The sequence below is a fragment of the Oncorhynchus masou genome, chromosome 18, assembly GCF_036934945.1.
Source record: "Oncorhynchus masou masou isolate Uvic2021 chromosome 18, UVic_Omas_1.1, whole genome shotgun sequence".
Taxonomy (NCBI): Eukaryota; Metazoa; Chordata; class Actinopteri; order Salmoniformes; family Salmonidae; genus Oncorhynchus; species Oncorhynchus masou.
In genome coordinates this window covers 41,329,981-41,343,000 of record NC_088229.1, presented here as the reverse complement: position 1 = coordinate 41,343,000, position 13,020 = coordinate 41,329,981, and the positions used below count along the sequence as shown (strand labels likewise).

The 13,020-nt window shown below is 43.1% G+C and overlaps 1 pseudogene; it reads left to right on the top strand.

Annotated features, from left to right (window-relative positions):
- Positions 1–13,020, top strand: part of LOC135504622 (adenylate cyclase type 6-like) — a 50,242-nt pseudogene that overhangs the window by 7,572 nt on the left and 29,650 nt on the right.

The window sequence follows — 13,020 nt, the reverse complement described above, 5'->3', positions numbered from 1 at the left end:
AAGATCCGATACTAAAGTCCGTTCGGATATTGGAATATTCTAATAACCCTGCCCCTCCCTACTGACAATACATCGTTTTTTGGCAGCTTGTATGAATGTGTTTCACTGTGTTTTGCTCAGTGGGTGGAACAGTGTGTTTGTCGCTGTGTTGCCAGTAGATTTCTGAATGTTTTGTAGGCAGTCTGTGTATCTTCGTGTGTGTGTGTGTATGTGGCCTACTGTATGTTGTTTGTGTGTCATGCCAAGGACCCAGGGGCTAGCTGAAGGTCAATGGGCTGAATGAACCACCTCGGCCGGCCGGACGTGTGTGAGTTTGTGTGTATGTGTCTGCGTGTGTGTGTGCCAGAGAGAGAATACCATAGCCCATAATACTATTAAGCCGTATAACTCAGGTCTCTGTGCTCCCACACAAGGGACACTTTGTGCATTTTTACAATGGTGGGGGTGCTGTATGGAGGCTGAGGCTGGGTACATTCTGTATTACTGTAACTGTTGTGTAACTGTTTATGACCATTGGGAGAAGGTATGGGAAAGGAATAAGGGGGAGACTATTCCACAAAAACAATGAGGGGACACGAAAGAATGTTTGGCCTAGTTCATGGTGGAACATTAGTCGTTACAATGTTGTTTCCCCCCTTGATTTAAAATAACAGGATTTCTTCCCACTGGGAGAGTGCTCCGCCTCTGTCCAGGTTCACATTTTCAGAAGGCAATTGTTCACGAAATGACTTCACGTCGGAATTATAGGCTTTATATATACTAGTGATGGTGGAAAAATCAACACAGTTACGTATCAGGATATTATTTTTGATGATATATCGTATTATTTTGGATGATATATCGTATTATTTTGGATGATACATTTAACATTACATTTAAGTCATTTAGCAGACGCTCTTATCCAGAGCGACTTACAAGTTAATTTTTTTTTTTTACCTTTTTATTTAACCAGGCAAGTCAGTTAAGAACACATTCTTATTTTCAATGACGGCCTGGGAACAGTGGGTTAACTGCCTGTTCAGGGGCAGAACGACAGATTTGTACCTTGTCGGCTCGGGGGTTTGAACTCACAACCTTCCGGTTACTAGTCCAACGCTCTAACCACTAGGCTACCCTGCCGCCCCTGGATGATATATCGTATTATTTTTGATGATATATCGTATTATTTTGGATGATATATCGTATTATTTTGGATGATATATCGTATTATTTTTGATGATATATCGTATTATTTTTGATGATATATCGTATTATTTTTGATGATATATCGAATTATTTTTGATGATATATCATATTATTTTTGGGGACAATATCGCAATATAATTTTTCGCGCTAGTCAGCTGTACATGCTTCAATACTCTAGTATTTTCCCTTCAGAGCTTGTTCTCCATCATCTTTTTAAATAGTGAGCCAATTTGTTTTCAGCACATTGATTTCCACGACTCGTCAAAACTCCTTTTATAATTGGCTGGCTCTTATCCCTCCACAGCAAACATGATGAGCGATATGTTTGGAAACAAAAAAAATGCAATAACATCACAGTATCGAATTGCAATACGTATAGAATTATGAGAATCGCAATACATTGTTTCCTTAACTAAGTATGGTGATAATATCGTACTATGAGTTCCCTGGCAATTCCCAGCCCTGATATATAGACACTATAGACTCCATACACATTATACTTAGTAGAAAGCGTAATTGTTTACCAAAGGATGTTATTGAGGAAGAGGAAAAGGGAACATCTTTGGTTACTACGAAAGAGAGCTAGGAGATAGTTTACAACCTGTCATACATTGAGACTGAAATATACTAATCTGTCACCTCTGACTAGACTAATGTCTATTATTGATGAGGCATATGTTTGATTGTATTACTCAAGCCACTGTAAGAAAAGGTCACTGCTCAAGACTGTGGTAGCCAACCAACATCTGTGTGACATCTTTATTGTGTTATATGGTGAGAACTGGGCTACTGGGCATGTGCGTAATGTAATGGTGTTCTCAATGACCCCCACGTCATGCATGTGACACAAAGCACATAGTGTTTTGTTTGCTGAGCTAAAGTGAACGAGGGTTCCTACTGAATGTAATCATATGTGTGTGTACATGGCTGTACAGTAATAAAGTGCCATCCATCACTTTTATATGCTTGTGTGGAAGTATTTCCCTTTTCTCCGATAACTCATTAACCTTGCTGGGTTTCTGCTGGGTTTCTGTTGGCGTCGTTAGCTACAGATAATGAATTTGTGAAATCGTTACGCACACACACACACACACAGTGGAATGACATTGTGGTATAATTAGGATGTAGGGTATGTTGCCTGCCTGCCACTTGCGTGGCTGGCCTCACTCCGCCTGTCACTGATCCAAGCCCCCCTCCCCTGCTGAGAACATGGGCTGGATTAGAAATCTAGACCCAGGATGTGTTTGGGCCTTTGCTCTGCCATGGTCTATGTGGAAACAAGATCTCTTCTTCACTCACTGGCAGTGGAGCCTTTTTACAACAAAAAATGGAATCGCTTTGGCAGTGTTTTCACAAGTATGTGGTACATTTTCACAACTCTTAGTACAAAACTCCAAACTGTTCACACTTGTCACGCAGCCAGTCCTTCGTTCAAAACCTGTCATTGTGCATTCATTTGGATTGCAAACATTTCTCACCACACCACCATTTATTCAACATACGTTTATTGTGAAATGTAATGAGAACATGGGTTTAATCACCAAAACACAACATAAGGATACCTTTTCAATTTAGTCGTTCTAACTACCAGTTAATCCAATTGCCAACAATGCAAGGCACGTGTTTTAAATCACCCTTAGAAGTGCTGAAAGTAATATGTTAAAATACTGTAAATTACACCGTTTTCACATTAGGCAACACACTTACATTACCCAATAATATCTATCCAATGTGTAATCAAAAGTGTGCTCAAGGGAGACATTCTCTACAATCATTAATGCAAAAAAAAACATGTTATTTTTCAGATAGAATTGCGTCATTGGTGTACATGTAAGAAATGACATGAAACAAATGAAATGAATGAAAATAAAACAACATTTAGCACGCATTCATTTGCATCAAGACATGTCTTGAGCCTTTAGCCATAAATTCTCATCCACATCACAGTGAATGTCCTCGTTGTTCATGCACAGCGGGATAAACCTTTTGGAATGGTGAATCCAAGCTTGACATTGGTCTGCATTGACGTCGTCGACTGCCTCTTCCATGGCCAGAAGGAGGGTGACACGCTCATGGGGATGACGATTGTACACCTTCCAACTCCGCACTGAAAAAAAATCCTCAATAGGGTTGAGGAAAGGAGCGTATGGGGGCAGGTATAGATTGGGTTACAGATTGGAGATGAGTCCGAAACCATGCGTGAACCACCTCTCCATGATGGAACCTGACGTTGTCCCACACAATCACATATGTAACCCCTTCACCTTGACAGGCCTGCTCAATTTCATTGAGAAACACAATGAGGTGTGCAGCGTTGCAGGATCCAAGTAATGGCCTAAGTCCTACCACACACCATCTTCAGAGATACCTGCGCACATGGAGACGTTTCCCCCACGTTGTCCAGGCACTTGGGCGTTCGCCCGTTGGCCGACGTGGTTCCGCCCACGGCGCGGCGTTTTGGCCAGGTTGAAGCCCACTCCATCGACAAAGACATACTTGTGATGGTTCACAGCAGCATCAAGCACCATCACCCTCTAAAAATACATTTTGGTTAGTATTCTCTAAAATGAGGCAGCTTAAGGTAGAGAAATGAACATCCAATTATCTGGCAACAGCTCTGGTGGACAATTGCACGCTGCCTCAATTTTAAGACATCTGTGGCATTATTTTTTACAATATAGTTCTAATATGGAGTTGTCAAGTAGCATGTGCATCAAACAGTAAGTGTAATACAGTATATAGTGGTGTACCTGAACATACTCGGCCCGCAATTGTTTCACCCGGTTGTTGTTCCTCTCGAAAGGCACCAGGTAAATGTGTTTCATATAGATACCTGCTGCCTCTTCAAAAGGCAGGTGATTATTGGTAGGCTGAGGGATGTCACATTGGCCAAAGGTGTCATCATTCTCCTCATTGGCCTGCTCTATTTCGGAAGCCATATGTCATTCCTGGCCCTTACCATTTTCACCGCTGCCCACTCCTGCTGGTCGGGCAGCTCACGGCCACAGACACAACCATGTGTTCTGTCAATTCTGAGGTTAGAACATAGTATACTGTCAATAGATCATACTGGAAGAATAATGTAGCATGTTTTGGGAATTTACATGCGTTACAGTATGTTATCTACTGTAAATATAATGCTAAAGCGTAGTGCATATCCTGCAGACGTTTTTCTTGGTGAAATGTTCTCACGTTCGAATTGACAGATGATCTTTTCAGATGGGGGGGGGGGGGGGGGACTAATCTGGCAAGCCTTTGTTTACCCCATGGTCAACCAAGATGGCCCGGACTTCATTAGACACAACAGTTCCACGCCGTTTGCCTCCCTCTCTCTGATGCCCACCTCTTTGAAAGGGCCCATACCCACCTCTTTGACAGGGCCCATGCCCACCTCTTTGACCTCTTTGACAGGGCCCATACCCACCTCTTTGACCTCTTTGACAGGGCCCATACCCACCTCTTTGACCTCTTTGTTTCAGGGCCCATGCCCACCTCTTTGAACTCTTTGTTTCAGGGCCCATATCCACCTCTTTGACCTCTATGTTTCAGGGCCCATGCCCACCTCTTTGACCTCTTTGTATCATGGCCCATGCCCACATCTTTGACCTCTTTGAAAGGGCCCATGCCCACCTCTTTGACCTCTTTGTTTCAGGGCCCATGCCCACCTCTTTGACCTCTTTGAAAGGGCCCATGCCCACCTGTTTCAGGGCCCATGCCCACCTCTTTGACGGGCCCCTTGTACACGAGCTCTTTGATTTCCTCCTCTCCCTTGCTGTCTATCCTGCTCCATGTTGAAAGAAATTGCAAGTGTTCACATACCTGCTTTTATATGATGACCAAATCAATTAGCAATAACGAGTAGTCATTATGTAGGGTTATCATGTATCATAGATGTTTATACTTTACAAACACACATTCTATTTCTGTAGTTCTCAAAATCCATATATAGTAGACAAACCAGTTGAAAGTCTATAGGTTTACCAAACAGTTAAGTGGTTAACCATTAAGCACTGTTGGATTAAGTGATGGTCAAATGTATTTAAACAAATAAGAAGAGAATCATATGAAAAGTATTGTGAGCATTGCATTGTGAAAGGCAATTACTTTATATGAAAGGAATTTCTAGAGGAAACATTGATTAGGTTTGGTGAAAATGTCACTGTGTGATTTTGTGTGTTGTACTTAGTCAATTGAAAATGTGCTTAGGGTTTTGAGAATACAGTCTTTTCAATGATCTGTTTTGAGTTTTGTACTAAGAGTTGTGAAATCTTACCACATACTTGTACCAAAGTGATAAAAAAATGTAATGTGTGTGTTGTATGTGTGTGTGTGTGTGTGTGTGTGTGTGTGTGTGTGTGCCTGTGCCATGTGCGTGGGTACATGTGTGCATTTCTGTGTAGGTTGAAGGGACTGCACATATTGTTTCCATTTACAATGATGGAGGGTTCAATGTAAAGACCTAAGTGGGTAGCTGCTGTGTGTGTGCACGTGTGTGTGAAAATCCCAATGCAACTCGTATACGTTTTTAAACACTGTAATAATTGCTATTCAGGCTTTATGAAAATCCTGGAATAGCTTTACTGCTGTCTGGGGAGGTAAAGGCCAATTCAGGGCGTCTCCAGGACAAACCATACCCCCAAATGCTAGACTACGGTTACAAAGGGAGGTTATATTACTGGAAACTTTAGAAGTTTACCAATAAACTACCAGAATTTTGGTATCTTTCAAAGACGTTGTGTAAATTTATCACAAGACGTCTAGTAGGCCCTTTTGGGCTGCTGCAAATCAAATCCCATTTTATTTGTCACCTGCTTCGTAAACAACAGGCGTAGACTAACGGTGAAATGCAACTATGCAGAGTTAAAGATAAAAAATAAATAAATAATAACAATCTAAATAATGACACAAGGAATGAATACACAGTGAATAACGGGTAACAATAACGAGTAAAAATAACAAGGCTTATGTACCACTACCGAGTCGATGTGCAGGGGTACGAGGTAATTGAGGTAGCTCCAGTGCATTCAGAAAGTATTCAGACCCCTTCACCTTTTCCACATTTTGTTATGTTTTCCCTTATCAATCTACACACAATACCTCATAATGACAAAGCAAAAACTGTTTTTTAGAAATTTTTGCAAATGTATTCAAAATTAAAAACTGAAATAACCCATTTACATACAGTACCAGTCAAAAGTTTGGACACACCTACTCATTCAAGGGTTTTTCTTTATTTTTTTACAATTGTTTACATTGTAGAAAAGTAGTGAAGACATCAAAACTATGAAATAACAGTAATCAAAAAGTGTTAAACAAATCAAAATATATTTTATATGTTAGATGACAGCTTTGCACACTCTTGGCATTCTCTCAACCAGCTTCATGAGGAATGCTTTTCCAAGAGTCTTGAAGGAGTCCAACTCATCCCAAACCATGTCAATTGGGTTGAGGTCGGGGGTTGTGGAGGCCAGATCATCTGATGCAGCACTCCATCACGCTCCTTCTTGGTCAAATAGCCCTTACACAGCCTGGAGGTGTGGCCAAGCAAGTCTCTTCTTGTTATTGGTGTCCTTTAGTGGTGGTTTATTTGCAGCAATTCAACCATAAAGGCCTGATTCACATGGTCTCCTCTGAACAACTGATGTTGAGATGTGTCTGTTACTTGAACTCTGAAGCATTTATTTGGGCTACAATTTCTGAGGTGCAGTTAACTCTAATGAACTTATCCTCTGCAGCAGAGGTAACTCTGGGTCTTCCTTTTCTGTGGAGGTCCTCATGAGAGCCAGTTTCATCATAGCACTTGATGGTTTTTGCGACTGCACTTGAATAATTTTTCGGATTGACTGACCTTCATGTCTTAAATTAATGATGGACTGTCATTTCTCTTTGCTTAATCAAGCTGTTCTTGCCATAATATGGACTTGGTATTTTACCAAATAAGGCTATCTTCTGTGTACCACCCTGTCACAACACAACTAATTGGCTGAAAATCATTAAGGAAAGAAATTCCACAAATTAACGTTTAACAAGGCACACCTGTTAATTGAAATGCATTCCAGGTGACTACCTCATGAAGCTGGTCGTGATAATGTCAAGAGTGTGCAAAGCTGTCATCAAGGCAAAGGGTGGCTCCTTAAACGAATCTAAAATGTAAAATATATTTTGATTTGTTTCACACTTTTTTGGTTACCACATGATGCATTCAGAGACTTGTCCCGAAGCCACTCCTGCATTGTCTTAGCTGTGTGTTTAGGATTGTTATCCTGTTAGAAGGTGAACCTTTACCCCAGTCTGAGGTCCAGTGCGTTCTGGTGCAGGTTTTCATCAAGGATCTCTCTGTACTTTGCTCCATTCATCTTTCCCTTGATCCTGACTAGTCTCCCAGTCCCTGCCGCTGAAAAACATCCCCACGGCATGATGCTGCCACCGCCATGCTTCACCGTAGTGATGGTATTGGCCAGGTAATGAGCCGTGCTTGGTTTCCTCCAGACGTAGCACTTGGCATCCAGGCCAAAGAGTACAATCTTGATTTCATCAGACCAGAGAATCTTTTCTCTTGGTCTGAGAGTCCTTTAGGTGCCTCCAAGCGGGCTGTCGTGTGCCTTTTATTGAGTGGCGGCTTCCGTCTGGCCACTCTATCATAAAGGCCTGATTGGTGGAGTGCAGCAGAGATGATTGTCCTTCTGGAAGGTTCTCCCATCTCCACAGAGGAACTCTGGAGCTCTGTCAGAGTGACCATTGGATTCTTGGTTACCTCTCTGACCAAGGCCCTTCACCCCGATTGCTCAGTTTGGCCGGGTGGCCAGCCCTAGGAAGAGTCTTGGTGGTTCCAAACTTCTTCCAATTAAGAATGATGGAGGCCACTGTGTTCTTGGGCACCTTCAATGCTGCAGACATTTTTTGGTACCCTTCCCCAAATCTGTGCCTCGATACAATCCTGTCTCTGAGCTCTAATGACAACTCCCCTCTACCTCATGGCTTGGTGTTTGCTCTGACATGCACCTTATATAGACAGGTTTGTACCTTTCCAAATCATGTCCAATCAATCGAATTTAACACAAGTGGACTCCAATCAAGTTGTACATTTTAAGGATGATCAATGAAAACATGATGCACCTGAGCTCCATTTCGAGTCTCATAGCAAAGGCTCTGAATACTTATGTAAATAAGGTATTCTTTTTGTTCATACGCACGCCACATTACACATATAGGTAGGGGTAAAGTGACTAGGTAACAGGATAGCTAATGGACAGTAGCAGCAGAGTATGTGGTGAGTGTGAAAGTGTGTGTGTGGCGACAGTATGCATGTGTGCACATGTTGTGTATGTGTGTGTTGGGTTGTCAGTGTGTGTGGGTAGAATACAGTGTGTGTGCATAGTTAGTGCAAGAGAGTCAGTGCAAAAAAAGGTTGAAGCAAGGTAGTCCAGGTAGCTATTTGATGAGCTATTTAGCAGTCTTGTTTAGAAGTCTTATGGGTTGGGGGTTGAAGCTGTTCAAGGTCCTTTTGGTTCCAGACTTGGTGCACTGGTACCGCTTGCCTTGCGATAGCAGAGAGAACAGTCTATGGCTTTGGTGGCTGGAGTCTTTGACAATTTTAGGGGCCTTCCTCTGACACCGCCTGGTATAGAGGTCTTGGATGAAAGGGAGCTCGGACACAGTGATGTAACTGGGTTGTACTCACCACCCTCTGTAGCGCCTTGCAGTTGAATGCCTTGCAGTTGCCGTACCAAGTGGTGATGCAGCCAGTCAAAATGCTCTCAATTGTGCAGCTGTATAACTTTTGGTGGATCTGAGGGCCCATGCCAAATCTTTTCAGCCTCCTGAGGGGGTTGAAGCTGTTCAAGGTCCTATTGGTTCCAGACTTGGTGCACTGGTACCGCTTGCCATGCGGTAGCACGGAGAACAGTCTATGGCTTGGGTGGCTGGAGTCTTTGACACATTTTGGGGCATTACTCTGACCCCGCCTGGTATAGAGGTCCTGGATGGTATAGAGCTTGGCCCCAGTGATGTACTGGGTCGTACTCACCACCCCCGGTAGCGCCTTGCAGCTGGATGCCTTGCAGTTGCCGTACCAAGCGGTGATGCAGCCAGTCAAGATGCTCTCAGTGGTGCAGCTGTATAACCTTCGGAGGGTCTGAGGGCCCATGCCGAATCTTTTCAGCCTCTTGAGGGGGAAGGAGCATTGTTGTTCCCTCTTCATGACCGTGTTGGTGTGTTTGGACAATGGTGATTTGGACACAGAGGATTTTAAAGCTCTTGACTCACTCCAATACAGCCCCATCGATGTGGATGGGGGTGTGCTTGCCCCTCCACTTCCTGTAGTCCACGATCATCATCGTCATCAGTGATCAGTCCTTCCACCGTTGTATAATCAGCAAACTTGATGATGGCGTTGGAGTCGTTCACCCATGCAGTCGTGGGGGAACAGGGAGTACAGGAGGGGACTAAGCACACACCCCTGAGGGGCCCCCGTGTTGATGTGGCGGATGTCTTGTTGCCTACCCTTATCGACTGGGCGCGGCCCGTCCCAAAGTCCAGGATCTAGTTGCTGGATCCTGAACTTGGTGATGAGCTTGGAGGGGACTATGGTGTTGAATGCTGAGCTGCAGTCAATGAACAGCCTTCTTACATAGGTATTCCTTTTGTCCAAGTGGGTGAGGGCAGTGTGGAGTGCTATGGAGATTAGTGGTCGACCGACTATGGTTTTTCAATGCCGATACCGATTATTGGAAGACCAAAAAAAGCCAATACCGATTAATCGGCCGATTTCTATACATATATTTGTAATAATGACAATTACAACAATACTGAATGAACACTTTTAATATGTGCCATGTAAAAAAGCTAACGTTTAAGTTCCTTCCTCAGAACATGAGAACATATGAAAGCCGGTGGTTTCTTTACACATAAGTTTTAAAAATGTATTATCTATTTATTTATTTTTTTATTTTACCCTTTTTTCTCCCCAATTTCATGGTATCCAATTGTTAGTAGCTACTATCTTGTCTCATCGCTACAACTCCCGTACGGGCTCGGGAGAGACGAAGGTTGGAGGTCATGCGTCCTCCGATACACAACCCAACCAAGCCGCACTGCTTCTTAACACAGAGCGCATCCAACCCGGAAGCCAGCCGCACCAATGTGTCGGAGGAAACACCGTGCACCTGGCAACCTTGGTTAGCGTGCACTGCGCCCGTGCCGCCACAGGAGTCGCTGGTGCACGATGAGACAAGGATATCCTTACCAGCTAAACCCTCCCTAACCCGGACGATGCTAGGCCAATTGTGCGTCGCCCCACGGACCTCCTGGTCGCCGCCGGTTACGACAGAGCCTGGGCGCGAACCCAGAGTCTCTGGTGCAGTTAAGAAGTTTTAGGTTGTAGTTATTATAGGAATTATAGGACTATTTCTCTCTATACCATTTGAATTTCATATACCTTTGACTATTGGATGTTCTTATAGGCACTATAGTATTGCCAGCCTAATCTCGGGAGTTGATAGGCTTGAAGTCATAAACAGCGTTGTGCTTCAAGCATTGTGAAGAGCTGCTGGCAAACGCAGGAAAGTCCTGTTTGAATGAGCCTGCTGCTGCCTACCACCGCTCAGTCAGACTGCTCTATCAAATATCAAATCATAGACTTAATTATAATATAATAAACACACAGAAATACGAGCTGGAAATTATCATTTCGAAAACATAACATTGAAGGTTGAACAATGTAAAAGCAATATTTAGACTTAGGGTTGCCACCCGTTCAATAAAATACGGAACGGTTCCGTATTACACTGAAAGAATAAACCTTTCGTCATAATTATGTAAAATTCTGGCAAATTAATTATTGTCTTTGTTAGGAAGAAATGGTCTTCATACAGTTTGCAACAAGTCAGGCGGCCCAAACTGCTGCATATACCCTGACGTGAATGCTCTTTTGTTAAATCATCACCCGTTTGGCGAAGTATGCTGTGATTCAATGATAAATTAAGAGGCACCGCTTTGCTAACCTAGTAATTGACAAGCTAGTTAACCTAGTAATATCATCAACCATGTGCAGTTAACTAGTGATTATGTTAAGATTGATTGATTTGTTTTTTCTAAGATAAGTTTAATGCTAGCTAGCAACTTACCTTGGCTCCTTGCTGCACTCGCGTAACAGGTGATCAGCCTGCCACACAGTCTCCTCGTGGATTGCTATGTAATCGGCGTCCAAAAATGCAGATTACCGATTATTATGAAAACTTGAAACCTAACCCTAATTAATCAGCCCACCTCTAATGGAGATTGCGTCATCTGTGGATCTGTTGGGGCGGTATGCGAGTCGAAGTGGGTCCAGGGTCTCTCGGATGATGGTGTTGATGTGAGCCATGACCAGTCTTTCAAAGAATTTCATGGCTACAGATGCGAGTGCTACTGGGGGCGAGAGTCATTGGCGTTCTTGAGCACGGGGACTATGGTGGTCTGCTTGAAACAAATTGGTATTACAGACCGGATCCGATTATCACAGGTCTGTAATTATCTCTGGCCCTCTGTGTGGCCTTATCACATGTCAAATATATGAAATAATAATTAAAAAGATGATTTTTAAATTAAAAAAATGGACATGACAAAGCTGTAAAATATTATCCTAAATATAAACCATCAACTTAGTGAATACCATTGGTGTTTTAATATGAGGGTTTCAGGGTGAAATATCCTTTATTTATTTTTTTACACACTTTTACTTATCTTACTAGGCCAACGTGTACTTGTGGTAAATGTTTTGCCATCAAGCTGGTGGCCGTTGTGAAAAAAGTTTATTGTTGGACGAGTTTCGGCGGTATGGTTGAAAATAATGTCATTGGTGATATAAAACAATTATATTATATACAAATACAATTGTTGTAGTTGTAAAAAAAAAAAAAAAAAAAAAATTACATGACCAAAAGTATGTGGACACATGCTCGTTGAGCATCTCATTCCAAAATCATGGGTATTAATATGGAGTTGGTCCCCCCTCTGCTGCTATAACAACCTCCGCTCTTTTTGGGAAGGCTTTCCACTTAGAACATTGCTGCGGGGACTTGCTTCCATTCAGCCACAAGAGCATTAGTGAGGTCAGGCACGGATGTTGGGCGATTAGGCCTGGTTCGCAGGCCAGCCCATTGGTGTTTGATGGGGTTGAGGTCAGGGTTCTGTGCAGGCCAGTCAAGTTTCTCCACACCGATCTCGACAAACCATTGTTGTATGGACCTTTCCTGCCGAAACAGGAAAGGGCCTTCCCCAAACTCTTGCCACAAACTTGAAAACACAGAATCATCTGGAATGTCATTGTATGCTATAGCATTAAGATTTCCCTTCACTGGAACTAAGTGGCCTAGCCCGAAACCATAAAAAAACATTATTCCTCCTCCACCAAACTTTACATTTGGCACTATGCATTGGGGCAGGTAACGTTCTCCTGGCATCCGCCAACCCAGATTCGACCGTCGGACTGCCAGATGGTGAAACGTGATTCATCACTCCAGAGACCGGCAACGAGCTTCACACCACTCCAGCCGACATTTTGCATTACGCATGGTGATCTGTGAGGCTGCTCGGCCATGGAACCCATTTCATGGATCTCCAGACGAAAGGTTCTTGTGCTGACGTTGCTTAAAGAGTCAGTTTGGAACTCGGTTGTGAGTGTTGCAAAACGAGGACACACAATTTTTTTATATTGCTTCAGCAACCTGGCTGTCCCGTTCTGTGAGCTTGTGTGGCCTACCACTTCACGGCTGAGCCGTTGTTGCTCCTAGACGTTTCCACTTCACAATAACAGCACTTACAGTTACCCGGGGCACCTCTAGCAGGGCAGAAATT